This window comes from Triturus cristatus, chromosome 2_2 (assembly GCF_964204655.1).
Source record: "Triturus cristatus chromosome 2_2, aTriCri1.1, whole genome shotgun sequence".
NCBI lineage: Eukaryota > Metazoa > Chordata > Amphibia > Caudata > Salamandridae > Triturus > Triturus cristatus.
The window spans coordinates 975,168,802-975,189,139 of record NC_140582.1 but is presented as its reverse complement, the minus strand read 5'-3'; the positions used below and the strand labels follow the sequence as shown (position 1 = coordinate 975,189,139).

General features: G+C 40.9%; 1 long non-coding RNA gene across 1 annotated transcript; it reads right to left on the bottom strand.

The window, feature by feature from the left end:
- Positions 1-12,154: 12,154 nt before the first annotated feature.
- On the bottom strand, positions 12,155-18,380 carry LOC146863023 (uncharacterized). Its single transcript, XR_014978545.1, has 5 exons — positions 18,245-18,380; positions 17,676-17,756; positions 17,442-17,552; positions 12,426-12,493; positions 12,155-12,244 (listed from the first exon to the last, which is right to left on the bottom strand). It is a non-coding gene; the product is annotated as an uncharacterized LOC146863023 (long non-coding RNA).
- Between the last annotated feature and the right edge of the window lie 1,958 nt (positions 18,381-20,338).

Here is a 20,338-nt window from a genome sequence, read left to right as displayed (position 1 = left end):
TTTGTACTTCTAATTTCCACTCCAACCCTTTACTCATTGCAGCCTGAATCACGCCTTTTAACACTCGGTTAAATCGTTCTACAGTGCCATTCCCACTCGGGTTATAAAGTGAGGTAGTCCTGTGTTTGATCCCACACCTCTGGAAATAGTCTTTCGCAACTTTGGATGTGATTTGTAGTCCATTTCACTTAACACACATACAGGTAACCCTTCCAAAACAAATAATTTGTCCAAAAACTTTAAAACTGTGTGTGTGTCCACTTTCTCTACGATCGTAACAATAGGCCATTTAGTAAACAAATCAATTACGACTAAACCATATTCTTTTAATTCTCCTACAGGTTTGAAAATATCAGTTGTTATCACCTCCCAAGGAAGATTGGGAATGAGACCTTCACTCATCGGAGGTCTCAAGGTCTTCAGGGATTTATACGCAGAAGAGCAAACAGAACACTCTCTTACAAAGTTCTCTACCTCCTTGTCAACACCCGGCCACCAAAATATTCCTTTGACTACAAATTTGCTTCTAACTACTCCAAAATGTCCTTCATGACACAATTGTAACACTCTCTTCTGTAAAGCCTTAGGTGGAATTATCCTCTCACCCCTCATTAATAAATCTCTATCAAATGACAATTCAGTTCGTACATCCCAATAAGGTTTCAGCTCGCCATTGATAAGGTGTTTCTTTGGCAATCCCTTGCTGATATGATCACAAACAGATTGTATCACCACATCTTTAGACTGTTCATTCATCCATTCATCTTTAGTAATGACCGGTGTACCAGAATCTTGAATTAAAGCAATATTGAAATCACCCCATGGATCGTCTACACATTCTTCTAGAGGTGAGGGTAGTCTGGACAAACAGTCAGCCACTACATTGTCCTTGCCAGGTACATAAATAATCCTATAAATGTATTCCTTCATTCTCATGGGTATTCTGGCTAACCTAGCAGAAGCTCCTACACTACCTTCACTAGTCAAAATCCTTACCAAAGGTCGATGATCCGTGCGGATAGTAACTGATTTTCCCCAAACAAATGCTCGAAAGTGTTCCAAAGCTCAAACACAAGCTAAAGCTTCCCTTTCAATAATCGGATATTTACTCTCTGCAGGGGAAAGTGCCCTGGACGCAAATAGAATGATCTTTTCAGTACCAATGCCCATTTTCTGTGAAAGAACTGCACCCAGTCCTTTGTCACCTGCGTCAGTGGTCAACAAACATTCCAAATTTGGGTCAAAACTGCCCAAAGCATTTACGCTCCCCAAATCAGCTTTTATCTCAGAAAACTCTCTTCCACATTCATCCGACCATTTACATTTTGCATTCTTTTTAAGGAGTGATCGTAGATTGCATATTTTACTGGCAAAATTTGGTATGTATTTAGCACAATACTCTGTCATACCCAAAAAAGATCTGACTTCATCCTTATTACTCGGAGCAGGTGAACCCACAATAGCATTTAGAAGTGAAGGTTTGGGTTTTACACCATCCTCACTTATCATATGTCCGAGGTACGATACATTCCTTTGTGCAAATTTACACTTGCTAAGTTCTACACTCAATCTAGCTTTTTGCAATATTTCTAACACCTCATTGAGAATATGGTTGTGTTCCTCCTCATTGGTGGCAGAAATCAGGATATCGTCCTGAAAGAAACTCACGCCCTTCACCTCTCCAAACAGCTTATGCATCAGCTGCTGGAAAACAGCCGCGGCTGAGGCTAAACCGAATGGCATGCGTTTAAACTGGTAGCACCCAAAGGTCGTAATGAATGCCGTGAGTTTCCTAGATTCAGGTGACAGCATGACTTGGTGATAGGCTGCCGATAAACCTATGGTAGAAAACCAGCTTGTCCCTCTCAGAGAAGAAACCATTTCATTCATTTTTGGTAGAGGAAATCTTTCAATAACAATATTGTTGTTTAAATGGTGCAAATCAATGCATCAGCGGATTTTTCCATTGCTTTTGTGTGCGATCACACCTGGAGAAATCCATTCCGAACTCTCTACTTCTTCAATCACACCTTTGGTTAATAACCCTTGTAACTTTTTATTGACTTCATCTCTTATTAGTCTAGGTATCGGTCTCACCTTATGAACCTTAGGTTCAGCTTGTTCTTTTAATTTAATCTTGTGTTCAAACCCTTTAAGTGCTCCTAAACTCTTTCCAAAAACTCCTGGGAATTTTTTAACAAACATTTCCCCCATTTTGCTAGTCTCATCCATTATGAGTACTTTTTCCACACTATTCGGATCCAGGGCGATGTGTAGATTCTTTTGGTCAAACCAACCAAGTACAGACGGTCCATTTTTTGCTACATATAATATACCTCTTGCAGACCTCCCTTTAAACAAGAAGGTAAGCCACCTGAACCCAAGCATATCAATCCTTTCATCAGTGAAACTTACCGGGTTCACATCTGTAGGAGATAAGTGTTGTCCAATTTTCCCCACAAATTTATCTTTCCAAACACATTCATTCACAATAGTGTAAGGCGACCCTGAATCAGCATACACATTCACCTAAACACCTCCCAAGTATATTTCACATATTGGTTTCCCTTTTACAGAATTGTCCACAACATTCAAAAGATAGTAAGCCTGTAAACTTTTGACACAACTATCCTCAAAGTCCACATCCCCTTCAGTTCCTTCTTCATCGGTACATACATATTTGACATTATTCTTCCTACGACACATCTTACTGAGATGCCCTATTAGCCCACATACACCACATTTTTTTTAAAGAAGGACAATATTTGCTGAAGGTTAAGTGTTCTTTGCTGTCGCAATGATAGCATCTTCTCTCTTCCCATTTCCTTTCCATTCCTACATTTTTCTGAGGTTGACTACGCCATCGTCCAGTTATGTTCTGGCTTTAGTACTTAGTTGGATTCTGTAGTTTGAACACTCCACCTGCATATTTTTCTGACTCTTTAACAACTATGGCACACCTCCCCGACATTTCAGCTTTTCTTACAATCGCCAAAATATCATCTAAAAGTGCATCTCCATTTACCCATAATCGATCTTGAATAGAGGAATTGTTACTGTGCATAACCAATTGGTCACGAATAAGATCGTCATGTAAACTTCCAAATTTGCAGTCTATTGCTAGTTTCTTAAGATCATCCAGCCAGTCATCAACAAGTTCCTCTTTATTTTGTTTTCTTTGGAAAAGTTTGTGCCTCACTACACCGATACACACCTTAGGTGCAAAATACTTATCCAGGTCTTTTAGCGCAGCTTCAAAGACATTCTACTCTTCTCCTGCACTTTTGGACATGCATGAATATGTTTTTAACCCTACTGAACCCAAGGAGTGAAGTAAAATTCTCTTGTTTTGGTCATGTTTCATTTTCTGTTGTGCCATAGCTTGCTCTACTTCTTGGTCCCCTTGTTCCATAAACAAATACAATGGTGGTTAAACTGAATGCTAATAACCACTTATGGCACAGTCTCAATAGTCGACTCCACTGAACTACTTGTAAAAGAAATAAGAAAAGCAAATAAAAACCACAGTATGACTATTTGTGAGCCGACCCTCCGACTCTCTCACCTGTTTCTCAACTGTCTCTTCATTGTTTAAAACACACGTTTAATAACATATCCACCATTGCAGAAGTAAGTTTGTTCCGCTCTGATAGCCTCCTTGGAGCTCAAACCCTCAAATGGCCGCCATGCAAAGGTCCTGTTGCGTGACCTTGCGCGATGAGGTGTAACTTCCATGATGTTTCCAATACGTACGTGGATGCGAGGTTGTCGTTCGCGAACAGAACGCTGCCACCGCTTAAAAGATGCAACCGATGGCGGTTCCCCACACAATGCACAACATTAAAGTAAGCAATTTCCTTTCTTCTTTTTTGAAACGAAGGAACATTACCTAAATATTCCTGCAAGGTACAACACGATGAGAAGTTGACAAAACATTTCCTTCGGATATCCACAGATGAAATGAAACGGCAATGTTTCCAATATAGAAATGTCCTTGTTCGTTCAAAAACCCAAGGGATAATTTGAGGTTCTCCAATCATCGCCAATTGTAATGATGGTAAATACGAGGTGAAAATTCAAGGTATTATTTATTTAGGAAGAAGAAACAGGTGAGCACCAGGCAGTGCGACTTCCTCCCCAGGACACCAGTAGCAACTGACGCCCTGGATTGGAACTTGTGCCAATGACAAGGAGTATTCCATGCCACGCTCCACTTACATACAATTAAAGGAACTAATACAATAATTGAGCAATGCAAATAACAACATACATATGCAACAATACACATGCCTCAAGTCAGCCCTTTTAACATTATACTCTGATATTTCAAGAGGGCACCGATTTTTGCCCAGCTTTTCTTACACAATTTGTTGGTCCAGCCAAAGCCTAGACAGCCTAGACAGCTACTCCTGCTGTGAGCGCTGGCTCACACCGGCACATAATCAGTGAACATGAACAGTTCTTAAGTGGCCAACTACCTGCAGCCCTCATTTCCGAAACACTGGAGACATGGTAGGTCACCGCGAGATTGTCACCAAGACAACATAAGTACCCTCCCCGCTATTGAGATCTTTGACCGGGTTTGGGCTGTTTCCACAACACCCTATTACCCCGAACGACTTTTCCTGATACCTTTCTTCTATCCTGCAACAGTATGCAGAAATGCAGCATGCTGCTCTAGATGCCCTCAAGGAGGCACATACTTAACCAAAATTGTGTAAGTGGTTACTCGTCTGACTCTTCCGTAATGTTTGCGACCATTGCTAACATTTTTATTGGTTTTGTGTAATATATTTGTCATGTCTTCTCACCATTGTGTGTTTTATTATCACATTCAGTTTTTCGCCATGGTGTAAGGCATGCCGAGTGTGCCAATGTTTTTTTAATATGTTCTACTCATGCAAATGCTACTCAGTTTAAGTCATTTTTCTATTTGTACCCTTGCTCTCCCCTTGTCCTAATAGGTCTGCCTTGTTAGGTTCAAAAAGGTCAGCCTAATCAGTTTTTTTCACGGTGCATTATTAGTAACAACCAAATGCTTGGATCACATACTGCATACCACTGGTTCCAAGCATTGTGCAGATAAAATGTAACCCCCCTGGTCCTGAAGAGTTGCCCAGATCATTTACTGACAAATTAAGGCAAGAAACATGTTGACCCCTTTATACATTTTAGCCACCTCTTATGGTGGCACACACGTTAATTTTTAATAAGGTCAGGTGGACTCCCTGAATAAATAGTCTTTAGTCTTGAGATTCTCCTGATCCTCTTTAGTCACTCACTACATCAACATCCCGCGTTTACAAATATACACTAAGGGCACTACACAGACTCTACACATACGGCTTTTTGGAAAAAGATCTCCGAAAAGAGCATTGTGGCACTGGATCGACGAGGTGCAAGGCCCTATGATGAAGCATTACACTTGTTTGAGTGTGTGAGGGCTCCTTTTCCAAAAAAGGAACCACCCTTCGGGTTCCGCTTTTCCTGATCCATTAGAATGCTGAGCACACCCCAGTTACCTTTTCCCGTAGGAACTGCATACCCATTCACATTCTACTCCCATCTTATAAGGGATCCATCTTGCCCTAGCAAAGTGCAAACCGAAATTCTAGCCCTCCCTTTGGGATTTTTTTTATAGGCAGCAAGCTTTGACCCCTTTGGTGGATGTGCTATATCAGTGATGTATGTGTATTTATGGGGGGAAAAAGTAAGAAACCACATTGGAGAAAACCAGATCATGGAAAACCAATTTTAACGAAAGACATTTTTAAGGAAATACAAATAAATCGAAAATCAGAGAAAACATTTTAAGGGAATGATAATTTTCAGGAAAAATACAAAAGCACATTAAATGTGGGTGGAGTTTAGGACTAGTACGGGCTTTTGGGTTCAGGGATGGGTAACGATAGTTAAGGTGATCAGGGGGTTTTGCTGTCAAAAATGGCATACAAATGAGTTTTTAGGGTGGAGTGTAGGGGTGCTGAGGGGTTTTTATGGTTCACAGATAAGTGGATTTTAGGGGTGTGTCTGGTATTTTTATGGTTCAGGAATGGGGGTGTATAGAGGTAACAAGCAGTTTTTAAGGTTCATGGATAAGTGGAGCTTAGGTCTTAGTGTGATTTTTATAAGATTTAGTGAAGGGTAGAGGTTTGGGTAGGTGAAAGGTTTTTAGGGTTCAGGAATGGGTAGAGTTTCAGAGTAGTGAGGGTTTTTAGGGGTTATGGATGGGTGGTGCTTAACGGTGGTGAGGGCTTTTTTAGGATTCAGGGATGGGTTATGTTTTGCTATGGTGAGGGGTTGCAAAGGGTCAGGGATGGATTGGGTTTAGGTGTAAAAGGGTTTTTAGGGTTCAGGGGTTTGTAGAGTTTTGGGATAGTGAGGGGTTTTATAGTTCATGGATGGGTAGAGTGTAGGGGTAGATAGAGCTTTTAGAGTACAGAGATGAGTGTAGTTTAGGGGTCAGGGATGGGTGTTGTTTAGGTAGAACCAGAGGAATGCAAAAGTAAAGAACATGTAAAAATTGTGCTTACAAAATACAAAGCACCAACTGTGGTTATCTGGTTGAGCTGGGCCTGGACAAAGTCACAAGATCAGGCTGACCTTGATGGAGCACAGACTGGATACAGGGACCAAGTTAGGCCCACTGAACAAAGTACCCTATATTCTGGTTGATGGGAATTGCGAGATCCAGCATCAAGGATATGCCAAGCTGCAGTATGTGCGAGGTCCTGTGTCGAGAATGTGTCCCGTTGCAGTGGTTCAGGGCAGCAGAGGGGCTGCAATATGAGGTCCTGCATCATGGGTGCATTACGCAGCTGGGGTTTTGAGGAGCTGAGGGAGTGCGATATGAAGTCCTGCGTCGAAGATTTGTTGTGGAATGGCTGTTCCGAGGAGCTACAAGATCCTGCATTGGTGCCATAGTTGATGCAGGTCCAGTCTTTCTCACTCAGGCAGTGAGGCAGCAGAGTAGCAGGGCATCAGAGAAGCAGTCCTTGCAGCAGAGCAGCACCACAGTCTTTCTGAGTCTTCCACAGTTTCAGAGGTGCACTGAAGAGTTGGGTCTTGGAGTCCACTATTTATACCTGGTGCCCACTTTGAAGTGGAAGAAGCTTCTAGTTTCCTCCCCCTACAGAGTTGGCTGGAATCTCCTTCATCCCTGCCCTGGCCCCAACTCACTCCATCAAGTCAGTGATGGCCCATTCTGCCAACACCTATGCCCCTTGTCTCATTGCCTGGGAGTAATGCACAAATACTAACTGTCAGCTACACCGAGTCATCCAACCTAGGATACAGGCAGGCAGTAGGCACCAAATATTTGTGACAAGAAAATGCCAACTTTCTAAAAGTGGTGTTTTCAGAACTGCGACTAAAATTCAACTTTACCATTAAAGAGGGGTTTAAATTACCCTTGTTTAGAGGCCAAACTCGACTTTCCTATCTGCTCCCAATTAAAATTTATCACATAATGAAACTTAGCCAATGTTATCCTATGTGGAAGGCAGGCCTTGCAATAGTGAATAACAAGTTTTTTGCTAACAGGACATGGAAAAGTTAAAATTACTTGTCTAACTTTTTAAATACACTGCACCCTGCCCAATGGGCTGTTAGGGCCTATACTACGGCTGATTTATATGTATTAAAAAGGAAGGGTTAGCCCTAGCAAAAGGTTTGTTTTGCCAGGTGTTAATGGCAGTTTAAACTACACACACCGGCTGCAATGGCAGGCTTGAGACATGTTTAAAGGGCCCCTCAAGTTGGTGGCACAATCAATGATGCAAACCCACTAGTAGCACTGAATTTACAGGTGCTGGGCACCAGTAGTAACACTTTACAAGGTACTTGCAAGCATATAAAATGTGCCAATTGGTTGTTGACCATTTGTACCAGGTTTAAAGGAGAGAGCACAAGCCCTTTTGCACTGGTTAGCAGTGATAAAGTGCACAAAGTCCTAAAAGCCAACAAACACATGCTCAGAAGACATGAGGGTGAAGATAAAAAGCGTATGGCTGACCCTGTTGAGATGGCAAAGTCCAACAATGACACATATTTGTATTTGGCCCGAAGGGCACTAAATACAGGGCTTTTTCTATTAAGATATGGCATTTCAGCAGAGTGGAGTCGTTTTCCTATTTAGGCTTGTTATAATTTGAAGCCTCGCTCAGTTGGTCCTCACTATTGATGCAGAAAACCTTTTTATTTGGAAGGGTCATAAATCGTGTATTTGATTTTGGTAGGCAGCTATGCTATAAATCCATTCTCGCCATACTTAGAATTTATAAAGCAAAGTGTATCTTGATTTCTTCTTTTGGGTGTAATATGTCATTGTCCTATCACTTCAGATGGAAGAGAATAAATTAATGAAAAGATTAATATACTTACCACATAGCTTGGCCTCAGTGGTGATACACAAAGAGCTGGGTATGAGTTATATCTCTGACATGTTACAACTTGAACCACTGTTGTTATGGTTTAATGTGTGGCTCAAACCCGAAATCAAGTTGAATCAACTCATTTTAGAGGATTGCCTTGGTGCTGACGATGCAATGCTGATACCTTTCCAGAACTTTATAGAGCTTAACTTTAGGCCTTTGGGTCGGCATGAGTTATTAAAACATCCCCAGCCAGATTCCTGATGTTGCTTGGACTAAAAATGCTTTTTATCTTTGGAAACAAGCTGAAACAGAAGCGGGGTCATGGCATAACCTTTGGTAAAGAAATTCATTATGGTAAAATCTATTTTGACAATTGAGCGTTATCTTTGTTATCTCATGTCTAATTACCAAAGATACTTATTGACAAGGTTTAGGATTTCATTTATTTATGTGATTTTATATGGCATGGATATGGCTCGGAGGAACCAGAGCACCTCAGAATAAGGCAGGAGGGCAGCAGGGCATCAATCCAGCAGAGTGGCATTCCTTTCAGCAGCACAACAGTCCTTCTTCCTGGAAGAGTGTCCACAGGTCCAGAATTGTTCTGAATAGTTGGTGTCTGAGGTCCAATCTTTATACCATGTGCCTCATTTGGAGGGGATAAGGTTCTGGAGGTTTCCCTTTGAAGTGCACAGGTTTCCTTCCTCCGTGCCGTGGCTTCCGATTAGCTATAGGGGGTATGCATCCCTTTGTGTGGAGGCAAGACACAGCCTATTCAAGTGTAAGTAGGGCTGTGCCCAGCTCCACCCTTCCATTCTGCCAGTGATAGTCCATCAAGGTATTCCTAAGCTCTCTATTGTGTATGGCAGTCTGGGAGGAATACACAAAGCCTGTCAGCTACACCCAGTCATGAGACCCAGAGACAGGCTACAGGCACTAACTGGCTAAGGCAGGAAAATGGCAAGTTTTTAAAGGGGGTAATACTAAACTTGTAGCCAAAAATGTGACTTCACCTAAAGAAAGAATTTTTCATTACAGTTCCAAAAAAAACAAGCATTTACTGGTTACCTGGTTACGTGGGTCCCATACTCACCATTCCACTGGAGTCAAGCTAGCCTGGCTGATAAGGGGTAATACCCTGAAATCGGTCCCAGGATGCTTGTTCCAGTCTAGGGAGAACCTGGCTTGGCACTTGGGCTGGCATGTTTCCATGGGGAGCATGGACAAGAGTGATTTGCATATAACCGAGTCTAAACTGGAATGGCATGGTGTGCAATAAAATGATGGATTTAGGCCCAGATCTCTGTATTGGGGGGTGAATGTTTGACAATGTTTCAGCATTCCGTCCATCAGTTTTTCTTTTTGCTTATGTCACCCTAAGTGTGAAGGGCATGCCATGCTCACCATGCCACTGGTGTCAAGCTAGCCTGTCTGATGAGGGGTGATACCCTGAAACCAGTCCCAGGATGCTTGTTTCCGTTCCAGGGAGGACTTGGCTTGACAGTTCAGGCTGGAATGTTCTCATGTGGAGCAGGATCATGACTGATTTGCATATGGCTCGGTCTAACCTGGAATGGCATGGTGTGCAAAAAAAATTAGATCCAGATCGCTGTACTGAGGGTGAATGTTTGACTTTGTTTCAGCATTCCATCTATCAGTTGTTCTTTTTTCATTTGTCGCCCTAAGTGGGAAGTGTATGCCCAGTGGTGGGTCCCGTGCTCACCATGCCACTGGAGACAAGCTAGCCTGGCTGATGAGGGGGATACCCTGAAACCGGCCCCAGGATGCTTGTTTCTAGTCCAGGGAGGACCTGGCCTGACTGTTCGGGGTGGACTATTCCCATGAGGAGCAGAGTCAAGACTGATTTGCGTATGGTTGGGTCTAAACTGGAATGACATGGTGTAAAAAAAACAATGGATTTAGGCCCAGATCTCTGTACTGAGGGTGAATGTTTGACATTGTTTCAGCATTCCGTCCATCAATAGTTCTTTTCACACTTTTAGAAAGGGGACATTTCTCTGCTCTCAACTTTGCTCAGTGTGCGTGCAGCCTGTCTGCAATACACGTTTTGGCTGGGTGATAGTTACACTTTGTGCATTCCCTCTAGACAGCCACAAACACAGGAAGGGTGGATGTGACCGTGGACTCATCTGCATTCTGATAGCCTTCCTGGGCATGATGGGGAGAGAGAGCTCACACTTACATTTGAATTTGTCCCCACAAAAAAGACTCATTACCCCCCCACAGATAGCCTGGGATGAAAGGGGACCTGTACACTTCAAAGGGTTGCTTTGAAATCACCCGCCACTTCAAAGGCACATTTGGTTATAATTACTGGGGCTCTGACCCTAGCAAATCAGTACACTACTGGACCTAGGAAGAACTCTGCTGGAGTAAAGACTGTTGTGGTGTAAAGATTGCCATTTTGCCTGGACTGACTGTTCTGAGGAACTGCTTGTCTGCTTTGCTGAACTGTCCATCGGATCTATGCCCTACTGAGGACAAGAACTGAACCCAAGGGCTTTCTGTTTTGCCTTCTGTTTATTAAAGTTTCAGGGACACAAACAACTTCCTACAATCCTCCTTGTGCTGATGGAACCTGTCATCTGTGAGTCCTACCCTTGCCTGTGGTACCTGTTCCAGTCCTGGGCATGAGAAGTGGGTTTCTGCGGTTTTCCAACATCAACGCAGCTGTGACTTTGTGCCGGGTGGAACCGATGCATCGCCTTCAACACCGCTCAATAACAGTGATTCTACAGCCAGCACAGCTCGACGCCGAAGGACAAAGTGGATCGACATTGACGTAGTGCCTACATCACAAAGGGGTCCAACACCAAAGCTTTTCTTGATGGCACGGATCGGCGCCAATGCTCACCTCCATCCATGGTTCAATGACGACGCAATGCCTCCTCGACCCCTCGCCTCGAGGCTTCAATGTCAACACTTTGCTCCATTCAAGGTACTTTGTTAGTGGGACCTGTTTGAGACCTGTAGGTGGCCTGCCTTCCATTGCGGTCAGCCTGAGCTTTGGATTTACATTGGTGTCTGGTGACCTCAAGAAGACTTTTAGCGCTATTTACTTCCAAGCACTGTTTTTGCATTCATTCATTAGAAATTCATATCTTGACTTCTAATGATTGTATTATTGTCGTTTTGGTCTTGTTTTACTCAGATAAATATTCTCTATCTTTCTAAACATGTGTGGAGTCTTTTGTGGTATTTTCATGGTGTTCCTGAGTATGTGTGTTGCACAAATACTTTACACATTGTCTCTTAAGTAAAGCCTGCCTGCTCTGTGCCATGCTACCAGAGGGTGAACAAAGGTTAACTTAAAGTGTGTATCTAACTTACCCTGCCTAGGCCTGTTGTCTATTGCAGAAAGTTCCAAGTGATCCAAATATCATTCCATACATCAACATGCCAAGTTCTTCCATGCTCCAACATATCTCTTTCTCGTCCCTGGTACCCAAGAATTCCCTTAGCAGTTATTGACCCTCCTCTGAAATGGCTCCAAACTAAACTTCACCCCTGACATCCTCCAATCAAGAAGGTTCAGGGCTGTTTTTTATTGTAGACATTTCCAACCTTCTTTCACCATTGAAATTGTAAAGTCAGCATTTTTCAGATCTATTTTCACTTGCCAATCTCCTTTCTGATGAATTTATCTTAACAGTTAGATTCTTTCCATCTTGAATTGTCTATTCTTTACAAACAAGTTCAAATCCCTTAAAATAATTACTGGACACCAACCTTTGTCCTATTTCACTAGAAAATATGTGCTCACAAACCCTTTTAAATCTGTTGAAGCTTTCTCTTTTGCACCCTTCCTTAACAATTTCTGGAACTCTTCTCACCAGATTCTTCTGATCCTGCAGAAACACAATTCCTGTTAATTCCTGCACTTCAAACAAAATGTCCCTAAACCCCACCACATAACCTCTAACTGTATTGAGAGCTCACTGATAGTTTGTCAACTTGCTTCATTAGTTCTAAAAACTTTTTAGGTGACCACAAAGCTATTTGAGGGAAAACCAGAAAACATCCACATACCTTCCTTGATTTTCGTAAGTCTTTTTGATGGCCTCTTTCCCACGACAGGTGACCTCTACTTGACCTTCCTATTGTGGGGAAAAACAGTATCTGTATGAAAGCCTCTGAAAGACGTTCTTCATTGCCTCTGATATTGAGACTTGTTGAAAATGCGGCCGCAGAAACGTCCCCTTGCTCCAGCCCTGTAAAGATCTTTTCCTCCAAAAGCTCTACATAATGATGCTCGAGCATAATCAAAGGCTGTGAAGGTAGACACAAATTTGCCTGAACCTTAAACCAACCCATCACCTAAAACGAGACTTTTACAATCCTTACTTAGTTGTTGTTTTGCTTTACATCACTCAGTAATTAATGCAGAAGTTTGTGTTCCCTAAGAAACATGTTGTTTGCTGACTCCAACCTTTGAGGAGCTCGGGTCTACACTTACCAGATTTGATTTGACTTCCTCCGCCATATCAAAAATACAAGCTAAAGGACCAATTACATTCAGGAGTCTACCCTGGCACTGGTTCAATGCTCTTGGCAATCCCTTGCAAAAATCATGATTGATCTTAAATAGAAAGGTGCTCAAGTCTGTGTCTAAATCCGGGGTGGAACAAACCTCTTTGCTGATTACTGGATGATAGCATTCAGCTCTCATAAAAGATCTGGCCTCCTTTTATAAAGGTCTACACATCCACTGTTTATGCCTCTTTACATAATCCAACGGCCATCAATCAGCACTTCTAGGATCCCTTAAAAACCTCCGAAGCTTTTCTACCCATTGTCCAAGTCCCAATTCTCCTCATTATGCAGATCTCATACATATTCATCATTTCAAAATACATCATCATCAGGTAGAACCAGAATCGCTTTTGTGCCACTTGGGACACCCAATAATCTGTGCCGTTAGGGGTACCATCACTTTCTGTAGCACTTACACCACCCATCTCCAAAGAGGGCAAAACCACCTAATTACCCTCACAAATGTGTTTTTCTCTTCCTCCTTTCTGTGTCTCTCTCATATCTCTCATCTAGGACCAAAAGTCCTCATCCACATCAGATGATTCTGCCAACTTCAGTTCCGTACTACCAAAGAATCAACAGAGTAGGAAAGTCATTCTTTTTGCCCTGGTCACTTCCATTTTTTAATGATACTGGTTATTTTTGGACTCTGAAACTGCAGGTCTGTGGCAAATGATCTGTCCTCTGAAGGTATATGGTAATTGGTGTAATTCTAATTGGCAAAGACAACCTATCTGTAAGTCCCTAGAATATGGTAGGGCATGTAGGTTTAGAAACCCCTGTGGACTTAATGCACTTAAAGGTGCACTGCTGTGCTGACTGGTGTCATTTTAAAGCCAGGCCTGCCTTGCAGGCTGGTTTTAAAATAAAACTATTTCCAAATTTAAATTAGGAATTAAAAGTACTTCCAAAGTCCAAAGCTACCTTTTTATGATTTATAAGTCACCCCTAAGGTGTGCCGTAGGTTCTCCAAGGGCAGGGTATATTGTTATAAAAAAACAGGTACAATTTAAAAGATGTTTTATATGCCCTGGTAAGAGAAAACAGCAAAGTCATGTTTTCCTATTTTAGTGCTGCTATCCCCATATCCTAACATGGTAAGGGTTTATTAAATGTCATAAAGTCTATCTTTGCTTTGGAGCTAGCTAGCAATACCATTCAAAGTATCAAGTTAATCCTCACATTACATCCAACAACAGATTTAATATAACTATTACAGGAAAGTCTTTTTAGAACTTACAATCCTGAAGTTACCTAAAACAGCCCTGTAAACAGACTCTTCTGATGCGTGATGGGACCAAGGCCAGCCCCCCTATTTCCTTGACCCTCAGCCAGATTGGATCTCCCATATTAGATTAGGAGAGGGGCAGGACGGGGAGTGTAGTCAGTTATTAGCCACACTTTTGGGTTGGGTTTAACAGACACACACACTAAGGAGAACTTTTCTTCATTTTGAGTTTAGGGAGAATAGTGCATTCTGGGTCAAACATATCCCACACTTTGCATGAAGTGGTCATGGCAAATATGCCTCTATTGGTTAGGGTGCCCCCCCACCAGCCCAGAATGGAGGATAAATATGGAAGAGCAGCAGAAGCTCCTCAGAACACTGCCTGGAACAAAAGAAGACGAAGTACTGCCTTGCTGGACCCATTGAAAAGTACAAACTATAATTATTTTTATTCATCATTTTCTCTTTTATAAATAGAGATCTTGTATAAAAAAGAAAAAAGAAAATGATGAATAAAAATATAGTTTGTACTTTCGTATATGGCAAGATTGATTATTGCAGGACAGCCCGGTTTGAGCTTGTTGTAGGCCACACCAGATAAAAGACATAGGTTTGGCAGGAGCACTCTTGATGTAGTTTTTGTATTTTTCCCCCTGGCACTTGGACCTGAAAAATATCTCTAGGGGGTACCTTTCTTGAAAAACCCACAAACTACGCCACATAAGGCTTGCATTCAGAAAGACTTCACCTCCTGCACTCACAAGGCTCCACCAAGAAAGAACTGTTACTGACTCAAAGAAAAAGGAGTCAATTCCCTGATCAGCAACAAGTGGAACAGAGCTATAAGAAGTCACCTGCTAAGCCAAAGGAAATATCACCCCAACTGACCAGTTTTTCCTGGACTGTGCAGATGCATTGTGGGAAATGGAGTCCTGGCCCCCAAAAGGCAATCGCGAGTCTCTGAACCCTTGGCTGGAGCTACTGGACCCTAGTTTTCCCCAAAGGAGCCCAACAATGTAAAGATTTAAAAGTTGTCAACTTTCTGCATAGTTTTGCAGAATAGCTTCAGAATTAAACTGTCATAATGTCGCGAGTCAAGTCGCCGACATCCACTTGCTGATAGGACTGACCTTGCTGGTTCATCCCACTGAAAAGCTCCAGGTGGAGCTCAACTCAACATCGAAAGGGAAGCCGTCAACAACAGCTTTGAAACCCTCCACTCTGGCGACGCCGAGGGTTCGATGCCTATCCTTTCGCTGAGCCACGGAGCTGTAGCAAGCCCCCATCATCAACTCAAACTCCGGATCTAGCAAGCCCAAGGACCTGCTGATGAGCCTGACGATGCCAGAAAAGAAGCAAGAAAAAGAGTTTGTCCGAAGGTAAAACTTGGACAAGGTCCTAGCTTGTAGCCTAGCCAGTCTGTGCTCCATTGCTGTTGGCCCTAAACCTCAACCTTGTCCTGATGGCGTGCCCCCTGGTGATCACGAGCTGCGCTTTAGTCTTGTTCACTCTATAAAGTACAGTTTTTGATTGAATCTTTGAAAAATCACATCTATGGTTCACTATAGTAGATGTTTGTTGTTTTGGTGTCATTTTAAAGATAGACACTTATGTCAAACAAAAAGATCCCTTTGGGCTCCTTGTAAAGCATTCACCAACTTACTCACATTCAATCATTTAAACTTAGTACCAGCACCAAAATAGAGACCGAAAATACAATATATAAAAAAAACTCATATATTCACTGGGCCCGATTCACAGAACTAACTTAAGACAAAATCCTAAACTTACTACCATTTTGGTATTCACAGAAGGCACTTACTCATTTTGGTATTCACAGAAGGCACTTACTCATTTCGGTATTCACAGAAGTTAGGAGTCCTAACTTTAGGACTCCTAAATGCCTTCTGTGAATACCGAAAGTCTTAAAATTAGGATTTTTCTCAGTTTAGTAGTAGTATAGTTAGGACTCCTAACTTTAGGACTCCTAAATGCCTTCTGTGAATACCGAAAGTCTTAAAATTAGGATTTTTCTCAATTTAGTAGTCCTAAATTTAGGACTCCTTAATGCCTTCTGTGAATACCGAAAGTCTTAAAATTAGGATTTTTCTCAGTTTAGTAGTCCTAAAGTTAGGACACCTAACTTTAGGACTCCTAAATGCCTTCTGTGAATACCGAAAGTCTTAAAATTAGGATTTTTCTCAATTTAGTAGTCCTAAATTTAGGACTCCTAACTTTACAGCTACTAAACTGAGAAAAATCCTAATTTTAAGGCTTTCGGTATTCACAGAAGGCATTTAGGAGTCCTAAAGTTAGGAGTCCTAAATTTAGGACTACTAAATTGAGAAAAATCCTAATTTTAAGACTTTCGGTATTCACAGAAGGCATTTAGGAGTCCTAAAGTTAGGAGTCCTAACTATACTACTACTAAACTGAGAAAAATCCTAATTTTAAGACTTTCGGTATTCACAGAAAGCATTTAGGAGTCCTAAAGTTAGGACTCCTAACTTCTGTGAATACCGAAATGAGTAAGTGCCTTCTGTGAATACCAAAATGAGTAAGTGCCTTCTGTGAATACCAAAATGGTAGTAAGTTTAGGATTTTGTCTTAAGTTAGTTCTGTGAATCGGGCCCTTTATTTATATCATAAAATTTAATAAAAACATGTCATCCATGTAACAAATGGGAGAACTTTATAACCTTCAAGGAATCAACAAACACCAATGAGTTGTATATCCAAGGCACTTAAAATGCATGAACCTCGATGATAATGTTCACGTTTAGATATGCAGCACACACTTTATTTCTCCTGCTCAAGACTAATGTGGTTTTGAGTGCCTTCTTGAGCCAGAAGCTCCTGTATTCCAGCCAGATGATGTTTGAATCCTTTCTACAAAATTACAAAATAAAAAGCGACGCGTTTCGGTGGTATCGTTCAGTTCACCACCTTCTTCAGGCCAACAAACACTTATAATAAATCTCCCAAGCCATAATATCTAAAAACAATATAAAAAATACATATAAGATATTATTGCACAAACTATAATACAAATTATTGCATAAGTTCATAATACTTTGCCATTGCATACCATAATGTCATTTGTTAACAAGAAATATATAGCAATTTTCTTATGGCTAAAAAGCATTAAAATAAAATGTTTCCAATATTATACTCTCGGTCTCACAGAAGATGCTGCCCATGTTTATTCATATCAAACTAACTCTCACTCTCATGCATACAATAACCATTCAAATATTCTTATTAGTCTGGAGGGAGTTACCCACCTGATCTTAGATAGACTGGAGGATGATGTGTCTCTCCTTTCACAATTAGGACTTTCTTCACAAATAGCACCTCACTATTGTAGCTCGATATGGGGGGACACAGTCTCCTCCCTAAAAAGATATATATAAAATTATATATAATCACTGCCACAGATTATATAGAGGTCCAGACTTATATTGTGCCTCTTACATCTTTATGATTAAGAGGTGATCTTTTTCCCCTAATAACAGTACCTTGATAAAATCTTCAACGGTGTCCAAAAATGCTTAAAACCGCAGAAAGAAGATAACGCCCACGGACACCAGCCTCCTCCGCTAAATTGCAGGATATACAATTCATTAGTCCACATTCGATCTAACATTATATTTAACTATTGATGACAAATAGAATTATCTTTTTTTTTAATAATATATCTATATCTCTATCTGACATATTGTACCTGTTTCCCGGGTCCAAACTCGTATAATCACAGGAGCTATGGTCTTAACACAAGGCCTATATAGCCAAGACTGCACCTTGTCAATAGTGCTTTTATATTCTTCAAGCAATCTGCCTATAAGGGAGTCACAATGACCAAACAAATCACGATTAAAATGTCATTGACACAAAAGTCAAGTTGCTAAAGTGTGGTTTGTTGCCCTTTTCAAATCAAAGATTCAAAAAAATATGTGCAGCGAACTTAAAATGCATTCATATATATTATATTAATATGAAGAGAACAATGCCACTGTTGAAACTATATCGGTAAGATAAAACCATGTAAACCGAAGAAGCACATCCACAAATGCCAAAGGTCACTCACCGGGATTAAATAATCTCACGGCCTGCTCCTGTCGATCTATTCGTGAGTTGAATAAACTCCGGCCCAGTTCCGCTGCCGTTTTTAAAGTAGTCGTCGTGTCCGCCAATAATAAAATTAACAACGATAGACAGAGGACTTGTAAACTCGGGCGGATCCGCCATCTTAGATAAGCTTACATCTTGGGCCTAAAGGAATGGCCAAATCATTGTAATCAAAAATGGACTGATCAGCATTAGCCGTATCTGCCATTTTAGAGTGGGCTCGATCCAAAGATACATGTTTAGAGAAACGGACTAATCATGTTCCACCGATTGTTCCGTTTCAAAATGTGCTCTTTCCATAAGGAACAATCTTGCCATCGAATTGGACGGAGTGGCGATTATATATTTCTGCAAATATCTTTTGACAAATGTTCCCACAATATACTATAAATCCCCAGATGAAACGAAACCCAATAAAAACATGGGGTTCCCTTTAATGGTGTAACTGAAAGACGAATTATGCAAAAAAGGGGTATTTTATATATAGCTGTATATTCTATATTCGTGATATGAATAGTAGCCCTCATTACAAAAACCATCTCTCGATTTGGATTGAAATCTGGTGAAGGCCAAGCTCATTGTTTAGATGATAATTCTTTAAATTGGGTCTAAGACCTCAATATATAATCTCCCAATCTTTTCTAGAACCCATATAGATCTAACTCCTTAGATATTTCATCTAGATGGAGCCACTAAAAAGACGTTTATAGACACCCCTTTTTTTTAAAAGAGAGAATTATTTATGTGTTACCTTCCTCCTATATCTATAAGAAGCTCATTGAAGAAAGTAGAAACATGATGATTCACTGATGTACTACTTACATGGAGATTAAAACATATCTTCCCTGTGCTATTTAAAAAGTTTTTCCCATTCTTCACGGGAAATAAGCCCCTGTCTAATGGTTTTGAAAATGCAGATATACCATTGTTCTCTCGCCTTTCTCTTAGCTTCCATGTTGCCTCCTCTTTTATTCATGGTAACTTTTTCTAAAATAAACCATTCAAAGTTATTTTCTTTATGTCCCTGTTCTAAAAAATGGGCGACTAGGGGGGCAATAATCTTCTTTGTTTTTATGGCTGACCTGTGTTCCAAAAGGCGTATTCGCAATTCTCGACCTGTCTCCCCCACATATGCTTGTCCACAGGGGCATTTCAGCAGGTATATGATATTTTTACTGCGACAATTGTTAAGTGAGTGAGCAACTATATTTATGCCATTATGTTGTATCTCCTTTGCCACAATGCATTGTGCACATAATGAGCAGTTGCCACATTTAATATTGCCAGTAAGTTTAACATTGTCAATGGTCCTCTGTTTTTGGAATGTTTCCTCTCTGTATGTATGGACCAATTGGTTGCGAAGAGTGGTGTTTTGCTTTTGTAAGCAAAAATAGGTCTTTCTAATATAACATTCTCATCATTGTTTAATATATTCCAATGTTTATTGATCACATTTTTTATTTTGTTGCTGATCTCGTAAAATTGGCTCACAAATACTACTTTCGTCATCTTCTCTTTGTTTCTAGGGCCCTCAAACATCGCCTCTCTATTGTAAAACCAAGCTCTTTTAAATGAGTGAGATATTAATTTTCTAGGATAACCTCTATCCTCTAGTTTCATTTTGAGGGCTTCTGAGTGTTTATAAAAATCATCTAATTCAGTACAGTTCCTCCTCAACTGGAGAAAGTGGCTAAATGGAATGTTATCCTTCTGGGATCTGGGGTGGAAACTGGAGTAATGGAGTAAGGTGTTTTTATCCATAGGTTTGGTGTACAATTCTACCTCCAGTTTCCCACCCCTTGCTGCAATTGTGATATCTAGATAATCGACACTCGCCCTACTATAATGTGCTGTAAATCTAAGGTTTGTGTCGCCTAAATTTAACCAACTGAGGAATTCATCTAATTGTTCAGTTGGACCAGTCCATATGAAAAACACATCATCGATAAAACGATGCCACTCACTAATGTTCTCATAAAAGGGTGCTAGTTGATTATAAATATGATGATTTTCAAACTGAGCAACATACAAACATGCCAGACTCGACGCGCAG